Source organism: Protopterus annectens, chromosome 2.part0, assembly GCF_019279795.1.
Source record: "Protopterus annectens isolate FY-2018-M chromosome 2.part0, PAN1.0, whole genome shotgun sequence".
Classification (NCBI taxonomy): Eukaryota; Metazoa; Chordata; order Ceratodontiformes; family Protopteridae; genus Protopterus; species Protopterus annectens.
In genome coordinates this window covers 188,642,204-188,662,306 of record NC_056728.1, presented here as the reverse complement: position 1 = coordinate 188,662,306, position 20,103 = coordinate 188,642,204, and the positions used below count along the sequence as shown (strand labels likewise).

General features: G+C 41.4%; 1 protein-coding gene across 3 annotated transcripts in view; it reads left to right on the top strand.

Annotated features, from left to right (window-relative positions):
• Window positions 1-20,103, top strand: part of RAPH1 (Ras association (RalGDS/AF-6) and pleckstrin homology domains 1) — a 2,904,638-nt gene that overhangs the window by 469,009 nt on the left and 2,415,526 nt on the right. The window lies entirely within an intron of this gene.

Genomic DNA, 20,103 nt, shown 5'->3' with positions numbered 1-20,103 from the left:
CACTTTAGCAACATGAGTGTCAAACGAAAGGCTACTGTCAACCTGGGTCCCCAGATCCCTGATGACTTCTTCTGTGCTCAGTGGATTGCCACCAATATGGTAGCTAGGGGTAACCTTGTTTTTCCCGAAGGGTATGACTATGCATTTCTTGGCATTTAACTTTAGGCCATGGCTCTGGCACCAGTTATCCGTTTCTGTGAGGCCCTTCTGAAGGATATCTGTGTCAGATGTGTTTTCGACTATGGCGCCCAGTTTGCAGTCATCTGCAAACTTTGTCAGCCATAACCCTCCTGTGTTTGCTTGTACTTCAGAAAAGTAGATGCTGAACAAGAGTGGACCCAGGACTGAGCCCTGTTGTCCTGTTGTATACAATGTCACTACCTGCTACTACTGTAAGAACCGTCTTCTAGAAGCATTGTTATTCAACATTATTGGTCTTGTCTCCCAGTTGACCAGTTTAGTCTGTTCTATTCTTTTTACCATTATGAATGACTGTTATTATTTTTTTCTTTATTATATTATACAATTTTCTTTCAACTAACAAAATCGTTTACTAACAATGGAGCTTTTCTCCCCGGGCCTCCTCTGAAAAAGAGTTTTATGCCCAGTAAATAAATAAATAAATAAATAAATAAAAGTAAATAAAAAATTAATTGTGCAACTGAGTGTGAATGTGTAGTGTATTTTTCTACTGTACCTGTTTGTCAATAGTTCTGGAATGTCAGGCGCTTTTCTGATTAAACAGTTGGTCTCCTGTTTTGCCTTTACACTTGGGGAAAGAATTTCCAAATTGTTAGTACGTTGTCTTACAGTTCAGTCTTGGTTCTTTTGTTTGTGTACATCTGTAGTATATCTTCACTTAACTGACATGATCCTGAATGTGACTATGTTATGTTGAGGTTTTATATTACACTGATGACTGACTACTTTGTAAAATGTAATTCTAATGCTCCGAATGGTATTTTTACAGTATTGTGTGTTTAATCTGATTTGTGGCTTAAAAAGGTCCTTAATCAGTTCAGCCTATTTGTTTGTTAGTAAGTATGTATTCATATTATGGTGTCCTTGTTTTTGTGCAATAGTCTTAACTCTGATTTCCTTGAAATGGATTCTATTATCCCAGCTATTCACTTTGAATGTTGGGAGATTCGCTGATAGGCTGATCTGTTTCAGCAGACTGATCTCTTTTCCAAGCGTGCAAGCTCCTTCCCTAATTCTGTAATACACCTGTCCCCTCTGCTTCCTCAGATATCTTTTGCCAATTCAGTATTTCGAATGGTCTCAACCAGCACTTGTTTAATTGTTTATCAGCATCCATTCAACCCTTTTATAAGGGGTGCTTTTACAGATGTTCATCATTCCCACTGCCTCAGTGGCATTTAGAATCATCATCCAAGGTAGGCCAGTACTGGCCAGTTTTAAAAGCTCAAACTCCTCTCCCTGTGACATCTGATTGGCTGAGTATATCCTGAGAGGCTAACGTTCAGTTGTTGGAGGAAGCAAGTGTTCAGACTTTTATGCTGTCCAAAGAAGAAAGTCCTGTGTCTCTTTACATGATCCAATGCTGATTGTTTTGGCTTACTTTTCCAATAAGCCCCATTTGGGAATTCCCTTCTCATTTTAGGAGTAGATTTTATTCCGTTTCTGTTTCTATGGTAAATTAGTTCTGTCAGTGTATACAGTTATTCTTGTGTGAATTTCTGCTTATCACTGTTCTTTGGCTTTTATCTTTGACAAATGCTTGTTTTTAATGTTTCTGAGGAAACTTTCAGTATTTCTCAAGTGCAGTGTGTGTGCTGTTGGACATTAAGGTCTGGGTACTTGCGTAGTATCGCAACCACATTTTTGCGGTTGCGAAATTCACATACTAGAAAGGAAACGAGTGCAGGAAACGCTACAAAGTGTTTTGGTAACTTTTTATTGCTAAGGAATACGTTTGGATTACCTTAACGATGACAAATAACTGAACAGTTACGCTTCTTGTTTTGTGTGCATTACACACGCACATGTGAATTGACATGGCTGCTGTCATACAATGAAAGGAATGTTTGCACTGTGAGGAACGAATCCTGAGAATAAAAAGACAGACATATAGGAATCATGGTTTTGGTAAACTATTTATTTCTGACAAGTTGTGAACACTATTGAAAATATCCCTTTCAATGTCAAAGTTGCAGTAACTGATGTTTTTCTAAAGGGGAGGGTGGGTTATGTGAACAGCTTATTCTGGGGTTGGTATGCAGTCTCTCGAGCGTGAATACACTTTATGAAATCTACACAGACCAAAGAGACGTGCACTGTTTTAAGAGTGTTAACCTGTGCAAGTAACAGGTATTTTGTTCCTCCACACTCATGATGGGGGTGGCATTTTTTTCAAAGTCCTTTTAAACCAGCGTTTATGAAAATGTAAGATGTGCATGTAGGTCGTCGTTTTTCTATCTTCGGCATTAAGAAGTGCCAGAAGCAGCAGTCACCATCACGAACAGTGTATTAATTGCCTGACATCAGTAAAACACGCTACCCACTTCCTTATTTCATTCTTATTCCTCTTCCAAGCCCATCACCAATATCCCATTAGACTTCTTAACAGTTTTACCGACCCTTTTAAACTTAACACAGATTATTTGCGTGAAACAAGAGCAATGTGGTTGCGATAAGTAAGTACCGGGGTCTGTTTAGTGCGGTCAGAACCGTATCTTTACTGTTACTCATTTATTTTCATCTTTTGACCGTAAAATGTTGCAGAAATTGGAATTTTTCAGGATTTTTACATTATTTGCTGTATGTGTGACTCTGCTTTGTGTTTTGACCATCCAGTCGCAATTTTACCATAAGTGAATTTATTTGAATTTACTGTGGAGATTTTACTCTCTGACAAGGAAATATATTTTAAATTGCTATTAAACTTTTATTTATGGCAGTGAATGTGGTAAAAATGTGTGAGCCAAATTTTTAACACTGGTTGCTTTGGTGTTTGTACTTTGTGTACAATTATTCTTTAACTTTTTGTCAGTTGTATAAGAATTCTGAACACATTTCAAAGTGTTTTTTGTGATAATACCACAATTTAGCTATTTGGGGCCATACTTAATACTAAAACTTTGATTATTGTGATACATTATCCAGTTTATTGTACTGGCTGTTCTCTCCTCTGACTTCATGGATCCTCTCTGTGGTACCCCCATCAAATCTGTTGCACCTAAAATGAAAATAAAAATTTTATGCCTCAGCCTACTGTTAGTAATGTTTTCTGGACCACTGGTCAGCCCACAGACCATGTAGCTTTTGCCCTGCCTCCATCTAGTGTAGCTTTGCAACCATTATGGAATGGGGGTTAGACAAATCACCTGGTGCTGTTCTAGTACTCTGGAGCAGGCATGGGAAAACCAAACCATTTAGATGTAAGAATAGTCTGGGGTAAGAGATCCCTTGCCGTACAAAATACTCTGTGCCCAGATATTTTATTTAGTAGTGAAGTTCACTAGAAAAAGAAACAGAATCTTCATCGTACAGCTGATAATCAGATTATAGTGGTTTATTTAGGCTGATGTAGTTTCCAAGGCCTAATTTGGTGGTTGTATTCCCATACTTGGCTCTAGTGCTAGTTTGGCTGGAAACTTTTCTATTTCAGAGATTCAGGAATCTGTTGAGGACTGTGGTAATCTTCTAGTTGACGGAATCCAGTCACTGTGATTCTTCAGAAGGTTAACCTGAGTTTAAGTGCAAACAAGTGTCCAGTTTTCCTCAGATTGCTAGATTTCGTAATGCTTTTGCTTGGCAGCAGTCTGGAACTACCTCAGATCTAGGCAGGGTATATGACCTTATAGACTAGATGTCCAATTGTGTGGTTATCCTCACACTTTGCTGGCCTTGGAAGATGTGTCTAAAGCTACCTGAAAAACATCCGTATCTATTTCACCAGTTCCTAAAAAGGCTTAGAGAAAACATGCGGAGGTCTCTGATGACAGGTCTTTTTTTCTCATTTGACTGCTGACTCAGCTGCTTTCTCATTAGCTGCGTGCTGAAGCAAAAAGTCTGTAAAAAGGCTGTTTCTAATCCGACACTGCCTGATAGGGGGAACATAGTTATATCTTCAGGGCAAAAGGATGTTTCTAATAATCTAGCTTTTAGAACATTCGGTATTCTGACTGTACGTGGAAATTTATTTTAGTGTTCATACGGTTTGGATGATTTTTTTTTTTTGCATTTTTTCCTGCAGAGCAGAAGTCTTATGTCAATGAAATTGTTTCTAATTTGAAATGTATTTTGAGTTGTGCTTGAATATGCAGATATAGTCTCAAGAAATGCTGCTGCTTCTGTTGTATTAAGACAGTACACTTGGTTATTTAATCGGAACTTCTGTGATCTAAAAGCCGAAATTTTGAATGCATGTTTAAGTTCTTAATTGGGGGTTTGGGCCCTTCTGTTACACATGTATGGGGTATCTACAGTGTTTTGCGTACTCAAGTTCTTCCGAACAGAACAGAGTAAAATACCAGCCAATAAGAAGTCAGGGATCCAAAAGGAAATGGATGGTGGATGTCTTCAAAACCAAACAAGAGTTCCTTTTCAAAAAGGATCACCCCCTTCAAAGTCATGACTATGCCAAGACGTAGAGCACCCGTAAACCCCCCCACCCACTTCCTTTTCTTCCTCCTTCCCCCTTCTCCAAAGCTCCGTCTCAACCCTGCAGCCTGGACTCTCAAATAGTCTCAGACAAATGGATTCTGGGAATAATTCAAAGAGGATAAACTTGGCAGTGAACAGAAAATCCTCTCCTTTTTTCCCATATCCAGCAGACAAAGCTGTTTCCTCCAGTGCTTAGTAACATGGTAGAAGCAAGGGTCATAGAACTAGTGCCTGTGATACAAAAGCCAGAGGCATTTACTCCAGAATCTTTTTAGTATCAAAAAGGGACATTCCTGGAGACCCAGTTTAGATTTGTCCTTTCTAAGCTCCTTTCTAAAATTGTCAATATCCAAAATGCAATACTACCATTGCTTCCAGACCACTGTTAAATGGTGACTATAGATCTCAAGGATGCTCCCAATTTCAGGAAATATGAGATTTGCTCTGTCTGACTTGCATTATCAGTTTTATGCATTACAGTTTGGGCTATCTTGTGCACCTTGAATGTTTACAACCTGTCTGGCCCCAGTGATTGCCTATTGCAGAATCTAGGCATCTAAATTTTTCCTTATTTAGAAAACTTGCTGATTTGTACCGATTCTGCATCTTTGTGTTTGGAGTCCTTAGAAAAGTTTGCATCCCTCCTTTCCCACTTGGGCTTCAAATTGAATATTTAAAAGTCCTTCCTCACACTTTTTCAACAAATTGTCTACCCAGGGTGTTGGATAGTCATTGTATTCTAGTATTAAGGCCATCCTTTTTACTAAGTTCTGATTTATTGGGACGTTTTCTTGGATTTCTGTCCCAGAAATGACCTCAGCAAGAGTTTCTCAAAATTCTAGACATCATGGAATCAGTGATCCTTATGATACCACTAGCCAGACTACACATGAAAAAAAATTCAAGGGTACTTGAATTGTTGGATCCAGTACCTTCATCCCTTGGATTTCCAGGTACCAGTGCTGTGATTTGTGAAACAGGAACTGCAGTGGTAGAGGGATCAGATCACTCTGAATCCAGGACTCCCTTTCTCTTTTCAGACTCCAGTCAGAAATGGACTCTTCGGACTTTGTGTCCTTGGGGGGTTCAGTGCAGGACATTTGTGGTCCTCTTGACATGCTAAAGAGCAAACTTAGTGATTACTCCTCTGTGTCTTTCTTGATAATATGATGACTTGAGCAAATGGGTCAACAGCCCATGTAGAACATCTGCCGGACCACTCTGCCCTATATTGTTTTCCACTGGTGTCTGCACTAGCATTGTTAGTATTGGTGGAGCTGAGTCTACAGAGCATTTCCTCACTAAAGGGTTAGGGCTGACAATTGCAGCTGTCCCGTTTGTTTGGGGTACCCACACTTTTATAGTGTTGTTGTGAACATAAGTATAAAAGGGCTGGAGCTTATGTTTCTTAAGACTACTCATTTCTGTAAAGTGTGTTTGTGATCACCTTCCGGTGATGTACTTACACAAGCTTGTTTACCTTGAGTGTGGTGTGATGTTTCAGGATGTACAGCACCCACTGCATTGGCTTGCAGTACTATTCTCATCTTGTGCTGGAGTACATTGATTTATTTCCTGGAACAGTGTCATCTGTAAGGCTTATGCTTTAAATTAGAACTTATAGCTATTTACACCTTTTCTCATTTCCAGAGTACTTTGTTTGTGCCCTACCCTTTGGCACGGAATTTGGTTTGAAGGACAGTGACCCTAAAGAATAGTATCCGTGGCTGTCGGAGTTCCAAAGTATTTTGATGTCATCCAGAGGCATCAGTCAGTCAGTTTTTTTTTTACTCATTTATAATGCACTTTCTCCAAAATCACAAGCCCAAACCAGAAAGTAAAACACAATTGAATCTTCATTATGATATAAAAATGAATCAATAAATAAAATCCTGGCATGGAGCTCGGATGAATTAATTCAGACCCTGGGGATAATGAAGTAGGGGAATATCTGGTTTGTCTGTTGCCAGGTTTGCTTATCAAAAATCCGTAGTACTGAACTCTAGAACAATTGTGGAAGCACTAGGGGGAACTTGTGGTGCGGGTTATGTATGTTACATTTTTTTTTTTTATTTATTTAACATTTGTTGACTGGGAAAGTCCGACTAGGTTCCACAGAGCCTGTTTTCAGTGGAAGCCCGGGGAGAAATGCTCCAGATGCTTATTTTTTCGTGGTGGGTGGGCTGATCATGGTCCTTTTCAGCCACTACCTATTTCATATATGATAGTAACATAAGAACAAGGGATTTACAGTTTCAAAGACATGATTTATAGACCCAATTAAAACCACAATGATCAAAGTTTAGGAGAATGAAGTATATTGATACAGTCTTAGAGGAAAGTGTACTTTTTTAAAATGATCAGCTTGTTTAGAATGATTATTAGCAGCCTGCATTACATTTAAGAGCAAACATAGAAAGAAATGCACATCATTTTTAGGGCAAATTTACATGTATTAAAATTATTTTTTTCATCTGAATTAATTGTGCTTGGTTAAGGAAGTGCTTAAAATACTACTAGGTGTAAAGCTTACATAAGAGAGTTTGGGCGCTACCCTGTGTTTTTGGAAGAAAGAAATTTTAATTCTTGTAACTGCTTTCAGATCTGATGTCAATTTTCATTCTGTCGTCAAATCTGTGCGTTCGGATCTGATCCTCAGATCCGACTTGGCTGTTGCAATTGATAGTGGAAAACAAAAAGCTTTCGAGTTCTTCCCTTAACCTTAATGCACCCTTCGAAGTTACCTCAGATCGCGTTTGCTGCTTTGCAAAGACATTGTTCTCCAATAGCTCTTGGGCATCTAAGTGAATTTTCAATTTTCTGGATATTTTTTTCTCCTATCTTCCTTCAAATAGTTTCTTTAAACTCCCTTTCTATCCCTTATCTTAGTGACTAGTTTAACTACATTTTCTTTCTTCCATTGTTGTTCTCTGGTTCCTGTTTTCTTCTCCCTTTCTTAAAAAAAAAAAAAAAAAAAAGTTGAAATAGTTCTCTTTCGTGTGTGATATTTTTTTCCATTGTAATGGCTGATAAAGATAAGCTGGATGGCTTCAAAAAATGTGGTCACAAGATCCCTTTTAGTGACTCACATACTGTGTGTATTGCCTAGGACCCCTGCACCTGCAGGAGGATTGCTGTGTCTGCCATGCGTTCAACCACAGAGCTTTGGTTAAAAGCAAAAATAAGCTTATTTTAAAAGGTGAAACACAGGTGGCTCAGTAGGAAGGTAGGTGGAATAAGAAGCTGAACCACGACAAAGTAAAATCTTTTTTAATACAAAATGGTGAACGCTTTCGCAATGGTAGCCATTGCTTCATCAGACAGTTCAAACAAAAACAGCACTTAAATACTTCAATTCATTACTAGAACAACCAATCCTACCACTCTAATTCAGCACTCAGCAATCGATTAATTACTATGGTTACGTTTTGCCCTTAGTTAATTGCTGAAGTCAGAAAAACTCTGTTTAAAAACCACATACACAAAATGTAAAGACAAGGACATGTGGATAAATATAAATAAAATACAAAAAAGTCAATGAATAAGTACATATACTCATGTTCCCCATTTAGTAACTGCTTATGTGCATAGATATAAACATAAAAATATATATACAAGTGTAAGCAGTACACACACAACTTAATAAATACATATATTCTGCCTAATAAATGCACATGTTGTCCACCTAGTAAATACATATGCTTTAATACCTACATCTGAACAAATGCTTGTCTTTAATGATATCTAGGCTAAAAACAGCTAAAAAAAATAGTGGCATATTGACCCAAAGCCCTGCATGTGTTTACGTGATCTTCTCTTGTTAAAATAGTATTATTATTTTTTATTTTATTTTAACCTTCTAGATTTTAGCACTGACTTCAATGGAACACTATCGTTCAAACCCAAACCTCTATGTGCTCCTAAACGCAAAATCCATTTTACTTCCCTATTTTCAGTAGTATTGACTACACCCCCATCCTATTGCTAACATTCTGGATGTGTAAAACCTGAAACAAAAATGTATGGTCATCCCCCTTATCCAATGTATGCTTAGCCAAAGCACTATACAGTTGCCCTTTTCTAGTGCAGTATTGGGTCAATATTTTTGAGTATTTCCGCTGGGAAAGCCAGGATTACTCTGAGTCCAAAAAGAGACTTAGGGAATTCGTACTCCTGCCTCAACATAGGCCTTTAGCTATCCCTCCTGTTCTGGACATTGTAGATGATGCTTTCTTGGCCTTACCCCTACCCCAGACACTTTACCTCCAGCTCCCAGAACACCTGACTGGTACTACGGAGTACCTGACTCTCACAAGTTCCTCTTCAAGAATCCTCCTGCGGATCCAGAGACCATTTCCCAAGGACCAAAAGGCATTAAGGCTACTGCTGCCAAAAATCCTACCCTTCTGATAGAGATTCCAGAGCTTTTGACAGATGGGGTAAGAAGGTATACACTTCTGCTACTTTGGCCGTTATGGCTTTAAATTGCCAGTTTCGTATGTTAAAGTCTCAGTAGCATGTTATGGGACTACTTAAACAGAAAATGATGTTGATTCCTGACTGTGCTGAACACCATTGCAAGAGTTAATGCATTCTGCAGAACAAGTTGGTAAGCATACTTTGCAATGTGGTTTTGACACTTTAGATGCATCTTGCAGGGCTGCTGTCACTGGGTCTGTACTTAGAAGGCATGCTTGGCTTAAGGAACAAAACTTGCCAGATCATGTTAAAGCTAAATTACTGGATGCTCCCTTAAGCCAAGACTGCCTTTACCTCACTGGCATGGATGGAGGAAAAAGCTAAATCTATGCAAACTGTTACAAGATTTCCTACAAGTACAGCCTCCCAGATTCAGTAGGCATTGGCCTTCAAAGAAACTGGTCCTTTCCAGTCCCTTCCAGGCCTTCTCAGTCCAAACTCAGGAACAGCAGACCACCTAGGCTACAGTCTCAGGCTACGCACAGATCTAAGCAGTGGGGGACTTCCACTTCCAAAGCAGGGAGTAGTAAGCCACCTCCCTACGAAAAAATGGCACAATGACTTAACCTTAACCCTTCCAAGCCCTGCTCAACTACCTGCTCCCTTAGGAGGAAAGCTCACCTTGCATGCAAAAAACTGGGAACTCATTGCCCCCAGAACAAATGGGTTTTGAGCATAGTTTCCCCAAGAATACAGATTCCACTTCCACATACTACCAACCCCAAATGGTTGGCCAGATCTACCCCCAAATCAATGGGCAGAGGCCCAACTGCAGGTTCTCTCTCCTCAGTATCAGGGCTATTCAACTTGTCCCGGCAGAAAGGTACCCAGAAAAGACTACTCCTGGCGTCCTATCCTGGACTAATCTATTCTCAACACCTTTCTGGTGGTTCCAAAATTCAAAATGCTAACTCTTCAACAGCTTCTTCCTATGCTAGCCAAGGATGCCTGGCTGGCAACCCTAGACTTAAAGGAAGCTTACCTGCACATCCCAATAAGAGGATCCTGCAGACAATACCTACATTTCAGGTTGGGATCCATGCACTTTCAGTTCTCTGCACTTCCCTTTGGCTTATCTACTGCGCCCAGGGTGTTCACAAAGTGCCTAGCGCCAACCATTGCATTTTGCAGGCAGAGAAATACTCAGATTTACCCATACATGGACAATTGTCTGATTCAGGCAGAAAGCCAGGACTTGCTATTACAACACCTGGCATTCGTAAAGAAACGTCTTGCCTCACTGGCGTACACCATCAACAAAAAGAAGTCTCACTTAGTACCCTGCCAACAGATGTATTCCTGGTAGCAAGCTTGAACACAACTTCCGAGATGGCATTCCACACTCGGGAGAAACAAGTTTATTTGACAACCTACTTTAAACTGTTGGCCACAAACCCCCAGCTATCTGCAAGGAAATACTGCAAGCTCTGGGGTTCCTGGCCTCTAGCATTCTACTAATTCCATATGCAAGACTGCATGTGAGGAAACTCCAATGGTATCTAAAAAGCCTATGGTGTCAACATTCTTAGGACCTGGAAACAATGATTTCTATCATTTCTTGTATGAAGACAGAGTTCCTTTGGTGGGCAGAGGCCTGCTACCACAACAAAGGACTCCCTTTCACTCTACCCCCTGCTGCCCATACCCTAACAGATGCAGCAGACTATGCATGGGAGCCTCGCATGGCAGGGCAGTGCATTCAGGGCAAATGGAACCAGAGACAGATGCACCTGCATATCAATTGAAAAGAAATGTTAGTTGTACAGAATGCTCTGACAACCTTCAAAGACCGTATTCTTCCAGGACAACTATTGGTAAAGACAGACAACACCACAGTTACGTGGTGCATAAGCAGGGGGGAACCCACTCGTACCCTGTCTGCAGATTAGCCATGGCTCTGTGGAACACAGCCTTGAGCTACGAAGTACACCTACAAGCGCAGTTCCTGCCAGGCACATTAAATTCACTGGCAGACGACTTTAACAGAAATCTCATGGACCCACATGAATGGGAACTAGAACCCAAAATATTCAACCTCTTTAGGAACAAATGGGAGACACCAGAGGTAGACCTGTTTTGCCTCCCCACAGAACTATCAATTGAACAAATTCTGCACAAGAACTCCCCACCGTCAAGCTTGGAAAGTGGATGCCCTGTCATTTACCTGGGAAAGCTTCTCAGTTTATGTCTTTCCCCCTCTGCCTCTCTTCTCGAAGGTTCTACTAAAGATCAAACAGGACAAGCCAAGGCCTATACTGATTGCACCAGAATGGCCACACCAGCACTGGTGTACCCCCTCTTGCGCAGTATGACACTGTTACAATCATGGCACCTGCCTCAGACCCCTTCCCTGCTGTCCCAGCAGGCGGGCCAGATTCTACACCCTCAGCTTCAAACCCTGAACCTTGCAGCCTGGCTAATTCCTTGAACTCTTCTCCAGCATCCCTCGGTAATCAGGTGCTGGATGTCATTCTGGACGCTAGGAGGCCTAGTACTAGAATATCCTATGCTGAAAAGTGGAAAAGATACTGTTCCTGGAGCCAGCTCAGGGGATGGGCACAATGGTGCCCAGCTTACCTCATATTCTAGAGTAACTTAACAGAAATGCTCCACAAGGGCCTATCCTTCTCATCAATTAAAATTCATGCCTTTCAGCACATTATAATACTGAGCCACCCATCTTCCTTCACCCTTTTTAAAACAATTCCTTAGAGGGGCCAAAAATTTAAGACATCCCAGGACAGCTCCCACTCCAGCCTGGAACTTTAACTTTGTACTGGAAAAGTTCACCCCCCCCCCCCCCCCTTTGAGCCAGCTGCAACAGCAGAGTTGAAATTCTTTTCTTGGAAAACAGCCTTCCTTCTAGCCATCACTTCAGCAAGAAGAGCGTCTGAATTACAGGCCCTCATGGCAGTGGAACCCTTCATCATCTTACATGCGGACAGGGTTTCCCTCAGGACTAATCCTTCCTTTATGCCCAAGGTGGTGTCTAGTGTGGCCCTAAATCAGTCCATTCATTTGCCTACTTTTTTCCCTAATCCACAAAACAAAGTGGAACGAATACTATACTCTCTGGATGTGCACCGACAACTTAGATTCTGTTTGGACAGGACTAAGCCTCTCAGAAAATCTGAAAATCTGCTAGTTGGCTTTGCTGCAGGGGCAGAGGGGAAGGCCATTTCAAAGCAAACTATTTCCAAATGGATAGCCCATTGCATTCATTTCTGCTACAAGCACTGTGGAAAACCTACCCCACAGGATAAGATCACATTCCACCCGGGCTGCATCTACCTCTGCGGCATTTCTCAGAGGAGTCCCTACCAGAGACATCCTAGAAGCTGCTACCTGGAGCTCTGTACATACCTTCCCCAAGCATTACCACATGCCTATCTTTTTAAATCCAGAGCTGGATTTGCCACTGCAGTCTTGCAGGGCTTAATAGCTGGCCCTAATGCTCTTTAACTTCCTCCTCCCTTCCTTAGCTTTGGGAATTAACCCAAATGTGATGACTGCAACAGTGAAACACGAAGAACATAGTACAGTTGTGTACACTTACCATAAATGTAGATGTTCGAGTGTATTCACTGTTGCAGTCCTGGTTACCCACCCTCCAGCCCCCTGACTTCTCTTGGCTCTATCTTTCCTTCTTGTTGGTATATTTATTTTTTCTTGTGTATTTGCTTTTTGATGGGGGTGTACCATACCATATAATTGCTTCCTATTTTGGGGGCACCTGACATCTGGGGCAAGAAAAACTGATGTAATGGTGTCAGGTGCATGTTTTATACCCCTGACGTCATGGAAGAAGTGACAGCATCCGATGCAGAAATCCAAAGACTCTGGTATTCAGGCCGGCTGAGGGCTACCTGCAGGCAGATAAAATAAATGTAGATGTTCGAGTGTATTCACTGTTGCAGTTATCACATTTGGGTTAAGTGTAAACAACTGTACTTTCTCTGCACTTCCGTTTGGCTTACCCACTGCTCCTAGAGTATTCACAAAATGTCTGGCTCAGCCGTTGCTTACTGCAGACAGAGAAATTTTCAAATTTATCCGTACTTGGGCGACTACCTGATTCAGGCAGACAGTCAGGAAATGCTGTTGTAGCACTTGACATTTGTAAAAAAAAAAAAAAAAAAAAAAAAAAAACTAACCTCCCTGAGGTACACCATCAATGAAAAAAAATCAAAATTAGTCCCCAGTCAAAAGATTGTATTCCTGGGAGCAAGCTTGGACACAGCTTCCCAGATGGCATTCCTCATTCCAGAAAAACAAGCCTATCTGCCAGACTATTTTACTCCATTGGCCACCAGAACCCAGCTATCCTCAAGGAAAATCCTGCAGGCCCTAGAGTTCATGGTCTCATGCATCCTACTAATTCCATATGCCAGACTGCATGTGAGGAAACTTCAGTGGTACTTATAAAGTCTTTGGTGCCAACATTCTCAGGACCTGGAAACCGTCATTCCTATCATACCCTGTCTAAGGACAGAGTTTCTTTGGTGGGCAGCAGCATGCAACCACAACAAGGGACTGCCTCTTTACTCAACCCCATGTTGTCCAGACCCTTACCACAGATGCATCAGACTCTGCCTGGGCAACACACATGGATGGCAAGTGCGTTCAGGGCCACTGGAGCCCAAGTCAAATTCATCTGCACATCAACCAAAAAGAGATGCTAGTGGTGCAGTACGCTGTAACAGCTTTCAGATTCCTACTCTGTCCAGGGCACCTGCTAATAAAAACAGACAACACCACAGTTATGTGGTACATCAACAAGCAGGGGGTACCCACTCTTACCCACTCTGCAGGCTAGCCATGGCTCTGTGGAACATGGCCTTGGACATGCAGGCCCATCTGCAAGCTCAATTCCTGCCAGGCAAACAAAACTCACTGGCAGATGACTTAAGCAGAAATCTCCTAGACCCTCACAAGTGGCAATTAAAGCCCAGCACCATCAACCTTCTGATTCAGAAAAGGGGGACCCCAGAGGTGGATCACTCTGCCTCCCCCTGCAATCACCAGCTCAGCAAATTCTGCACCAGCATACCTCACAGCAGGGCCTGGAAAGTGGATGCCTTATCCTTCCAGTGGAAATCTATGGCTTTCCCCCTCTGCCCCTTCTCTCAAGGGTATTGCTCAAGATAAGACAGGACAGACCAAGGACAATTCTGATTGCCCCGGGACTGGCAACATCAGAACTGGTACCCACCCCTGCACAGCCTGTCACCAGTGCCACCCTGGCACCTACACCAGAACCCAACCCTGCTGTCTCAGCAGGGGGGGGGACAGATCTTACATCTGCAACTACAAACCCTAAGTCTTGCAGCCTGGCTTATTATACACAGACACACACACACACACACACACACACACACACACACACACACACACACACACACACACTTTGAGAAGAGTTTATACAACCACACAGACACTCCTGGGGAAGGCTGGCACCGTTTCTCCAGCTGTGCCCCTTTCTCCCAGACTATACGGTAGTTCCACTCGCCACCACCCACTAATACTTATCAGCTACTCAAAGGCCCTTAAAAGGGTGTCCAATTATTACTGTGCAATATTATTATCCAATTGGTAGTATGACTAAATAGTCAAGGCTTATTAGAGTGACTTGGTACAGGATCCTTATATACATGCAGTGTACTCTTAGAGCTTAACTTATCTCTACACAAAACAGCCACAGTTGAAAGGTTTTAAAATATTTAATAATAAAAACACAAGGCAATACTTCTTACTACACAGTGCTAGTCAAGAGTTCAGAGATCACAGAGAAATAGTTAAAATAACACAGTAGTAAAGTTCTGACATCACAGAAAAACACTTGGTCTAATCTTTCTAGTTCCTAGCTATTTCTAAAAGATAACTTACATAAGACAATAGGCAGTTCTGGGAGTTGGATGGTCAAGACAAAAATGTTTAATACATTTGCATGTTTAAATCTAGCAATCTAACTCTTGGTTAAAACAATAGAAATAATGTGCTAGCCCAGAAGGAATGACTCCGAAATCTTTAACTTCAAAGGACAGACATGAAATGCTTGTCTTAGCTTTCTTTACAGCAGAGGGCAATGTTGTTACATTTTTGAAGTTCAACATGTCACATCATATTCTTTCATTTAAGAAAATAGGCCTGTATTTCAACATTCATATTTACAAATGACAGAATTATGTACCAAATTCTATTTGACTAGACTGGCAGCCATCACTCGTCTCCACCAGTCTTCACACTTGCCTCTGCCATTTCAGCTCATTACAGCACTGAGTCACCTCTTTTCTCTCACGCTCTTTTCAAAAAATTCCTGAGAGGGGCAAACAACTTAAGGCCACCAAGAAGAGCACCCAACCCTGCTTGGGACCTTAACTTTGTAATGGAAAAGCTCACACTACCCCCCCTTTGAGCCTGCAGTGTCAGCCGAGTTAAAATTCCTGTCTTGGAAAACAGCCTTGCTTCTGGCCATCACTTCAGCTAGAAGAGTGTCTGAGCTACGAGCACTTATGGCTGTGGAACCCTTCATTATTTTCCATGCTAACAGGGTTTCCCTCAGGACTAATCCTTCCTTTATGCCTAAAGTGGTGTCCAGTGTGGCTCTCAGCCAATCTATCCATTTGCCAACTTTCTTCCCTAATCATCAAAATAAAGGAGAAAGGATCCTGCACTCCTTGGACGTGCACAGACAGCTCATATTCTACCTTGATAGGGCTAAGTCCTTCAGGAAATCTGACCAGTTACAAGTCAGCTTTGCACCAGGGGCAGAGGGCAAGGCCATTTCAAAACAAACAATTTCCAAATGGTAGCACACTGCATCCATTTCTGCTACAAGCACCATGGGAAACCAACCTTTCAGGGGGTCAGAACACATTCCAATAGGACAACTTCTGTCTCTACAGCATTCCTCAGGGGAGTCCCTACCAGGGACATCCTGGAAGCTGCTATCTGGAGTTCTGTACACACCTTCACCAGACATTACCACCTGCCTATCTTTTCCAAATCCAGGGTGGGTTTTGCAACAGTAGTCCTGCAGGGCATACTAACCAGCCCCAACTCTTCTTGACTGCCTCCACCCTTTTTCATCTTTTGGAATCAACCCAAGTCTGATGACTGCAACAGTGAAACACGAAGAACATAGTACAGTTGTATACACTCACCATAAATGTAGATGTTCGAGTGCATTCACTGTTGCAGTCTTGGTTTCCCTCCCTCCAGCCCCCTTCTCTATCTCTCTCACCTGTCTATGTCTATTACTCACCCTTTTCAGGGGTATTGGTATTTACTTTTTACTGGTGTTATTTTTTCCCCCCACCATAACTTATCTCCCTGTTTGGGGGGCTCCTGACATTTGGGGCAAGAAAAACTGATGTAATGGCGTTGGGGCAAGAAAAACTGATGTAATGGCATTGGCTGCCTGTTTTTATACCCCTGATGACTTGACGTCAGTCCTGGAGTATTCGGTCCGACTGAGGGCTTACCTGCAGGCAGATTACCCAAGTGTTATGACAGCAACAGTGAATACACTTTTAACACCTGCATTTATGGTAAGTATACAGAACTGTACTTTCTGCTGATGACGTTTTACATGAGAATTTTGCAGTGGCTTCTTGCAGCACAGTGGTCCATTCTCTATCAACCAGTGTCAGATAAGAATCACCAACATTTGCAAGAGAGACCTATTATGGTGGATTCAATCCGATCAGATTCAGCAAGGTCGTCTGTTTAACCTCTCTCCTCAGCTAGTGGCCACAGTGACCATGGACACATCCCAGCTGAGGGGGGTACATTTTCTGGGGAATACAGTTCAAGGTGCTTGATCCCCTGAAGAGTCCAACTTGCATATTAATATCCTAGACATGAGAGCAGTGCTACTAGCATTGCAGGCCTTCTAGGTTGCTCTCCCCTTGAGAGCAATTGCAGTTCAAACAGACATGTCTGCAGTGTATGGCACATCAACAAACAAGGAGAAACCACATTTTACCCTTTTTGTCGAGAAGCGCTCAGAGTGTGGCAGTGGGTGATCTCATCCAGCCATTTTCTCATTTCAACACACATTCCAGGGAAGTCGTGTGATAGCAGACAAATTGAGCAGGTGCATTCTTATGCCTCATGAGTGGTCCCTCAATCAGATAGTAGTGGAAAGAATATTCTGCAAATAGGGCCAGCCTTGCTGCAGTCTTTTTTCCTCTCCTCTAAATAAGTGCAGCAGCTTTTTTGCCCTGATCCCCCACAAGGGGAATCCCTGAGGGATGCTCTTATTCACGGTTGGCCCCCCAGTCTATTTTATGCCTTTCCTGTGACCCAGTTATTCCCAAAATTTCTACAGGAAGTGAGCAGGTTGAAGAACAAGGTAATCCTCATTGCACAGTATTGGCCTCGACAGATTAAATTTCCCTTCCTTTGGCCTCATTTACTGACACAAGCTTGAATTCTGGATCCAACTCTGGACCTCCTGTCTCACCTGACAGGCATAACTCACCCAGACATTCCAAACCTCAAGCTAACTGCTTGGCTTCTCCATTTCCATAGCCAGACAACCTATGCTGTCTTTTACAGTCCGTCACATACTCTTGTCTTCTCATAAGCCATCTACATGTAAACTGTATTGCAATAAATGGAAGAGATTTGTTTACTGGGCACAGCAAAATGACCTGAATCCATTTTCTGCTCTGATTCATAGGATCCCTGAGTTCTTATCCCAGTTGTTTAATGAAGGAGCAGCAGCTTCAACAATAAAGGTACAACTGGCTACAATTTCCAATTTTCATATTGGATATCAAGGGTCTTCAGTTGCTTCACACAAACTCTGTAAAGCTTTTCTAAAGGGAACTCTTTTATTTAAACCCCCTTATAAAGACTCTACTCCTCCCTGTGACCTGAATTTGGTGCTGCAAGAAGTTATGCAATCCCTCTTTCAAGCAGCAGCTACATGTGATCTCAAGTTCCTTTCTTGGCAAACTATATTTTTAGTAGCCATAACATCTGCAAGAAGAATTTCAGAAATTGAAGCCTTATCTCAAGCACCATATGTGACCTTTCCTAAAGACAGGGTTTCATTACGTACTTAACCCATCCTTTCTACCTAAAATAGTGTTGGAAAACAATGTCATTCAGTCTATTAATTTACTAGTGTTCTTTCCAAAATGTTCAAGTAAAGGTTAATACCTGTTACACTTATTAGGTGTTCACAGGCAATTACGTTTTTACCTTCATAGAACAAAAATATCAGGAAATGGGACACCACTATTTGTCTCCTTTTCAGACGCAAGACTGGGAAATCCAGTGTCCGAAGTAATATTGGCTAGATGGATCACAAATTATATTTCTTACATTTACAAAAAACTGGGTCTTGGATTATCTAAACCTTTGCAAGCCCATTCAACCAGAGCCATGGGAACTTCATCAGTATTCCAGTCTAGAGCATCCATGGATAATGTATGTGAAGCTGCAACATCAGCGATGCCCCGTACCTTTATTACTCATTACAAATTGGATCTGGTCTCTAGGGGAAGAGCTTCATTTGACCTCAGTGGTGCTGAGGAACATCCTTCCGAGAGTCTACCCAGGGTATAGGGTAGTTGGGAACTCTGTCCCACAGGTTTGAGGATAAAATGAAAATTGACATCCATATAAAAAAGTTATATACTCACCATAACGTTTCATCTTGTGTTGTACATTTTCATCCTTCCTTAAACAACCCACCCTCCATCCCCTGACCTTGGTACTCCTGAAGGAGCGAGTAGACCTAAATTTTCATTTCCCTGTGCTGGGCTCCAGAAGTAGTTTCATCTTCTACTGGTATACATCTAGATGCACACACCTGCCTGCATACACTTATAGTTCTTTATGTATCTAACTGCAAAACAAGTTTTGAGGTTACTTGGAATGGTGCATTATGGGTAAGGGAGAAGCTCAAGAGCTTTTTGGTTGCCACGAGTTATTACAACGACCGAGTTGGATCCAGGGATTGGATCCGAACCTAGTGGTTTGAGGAAGAATGAAATAGGACACAGATGGAATGTTATGGTGAGTACATAACTTTATTTTTTTTTCACTTGAAGGCAGTAAAGTTAACCAATACAGTAATCTTATTGGGAAGTCTGTAGCAGGAAGCATGAGTGAATTTGCTAAAAGATATTTTTTCACAGATAGGAAAAAAAATAGGTTTAGTTAGTATTTATACATCTTTGTTAAACATGACCTTTTAAAAAAGTTAATTTCTTTTTTATTTTCATACAATACACACTTTAAGAATTTTCATTCACTGTAGCATCAAATACATTTCTCAATTTCTGCCTTCCCTTAAATTTGATCTTCCTCCTGAACCTGGAGTTGTAAAGATGCCTTCCCTTTGTACTTTTATATATCGACTTTCGATTCTGTCATCTCAGTCTTTTGTAACCCACTTTGACTGTTTTTCCCTATTTTAACTCCTCTGCATGTATTCCCATAAATTCCATTTATTTCCATGTAATTTTCTCCTTCAGTTTTCTAAAGATCTCACTTCCATTTTTTTTTTTATCTCCTTTAGGATTTTCAGTACTTCAGTCCACTTGGTGTAGATTTTGATAACCACTTTCCAGTAATTGCCTTTTTTGTGACCAATAGCATTACACATAGTAAGACTTTACTATGTCTGGGCAATTTGGGTCCTGTGCCCCAAATCAAAAAACTCATTTCATTAGTTTACAGCCATTTGATCAATCAATATTTCTGACTGAGTACTCTGTAGGGAGTTTTTTTAAATTGGTTAACTCATTACATTCACAAGAAACACATTCCTGTTTACCCCTGTTTCTCTCACATCACTCTTTCAGGATTTATCTTCTACCAGTGGAACAATTTGCTTGTGGTATAAAAATACCTGTGCAAATATTTCCAAGCAAAAATCCTAAACCTTCTATAATTTGTTGCATACTTTGGCGTTGTAAAGATGCCTTCCCTTTGTTCATTTGTATACGGCTTTCCATTCTGTCATCTCAATCTTTT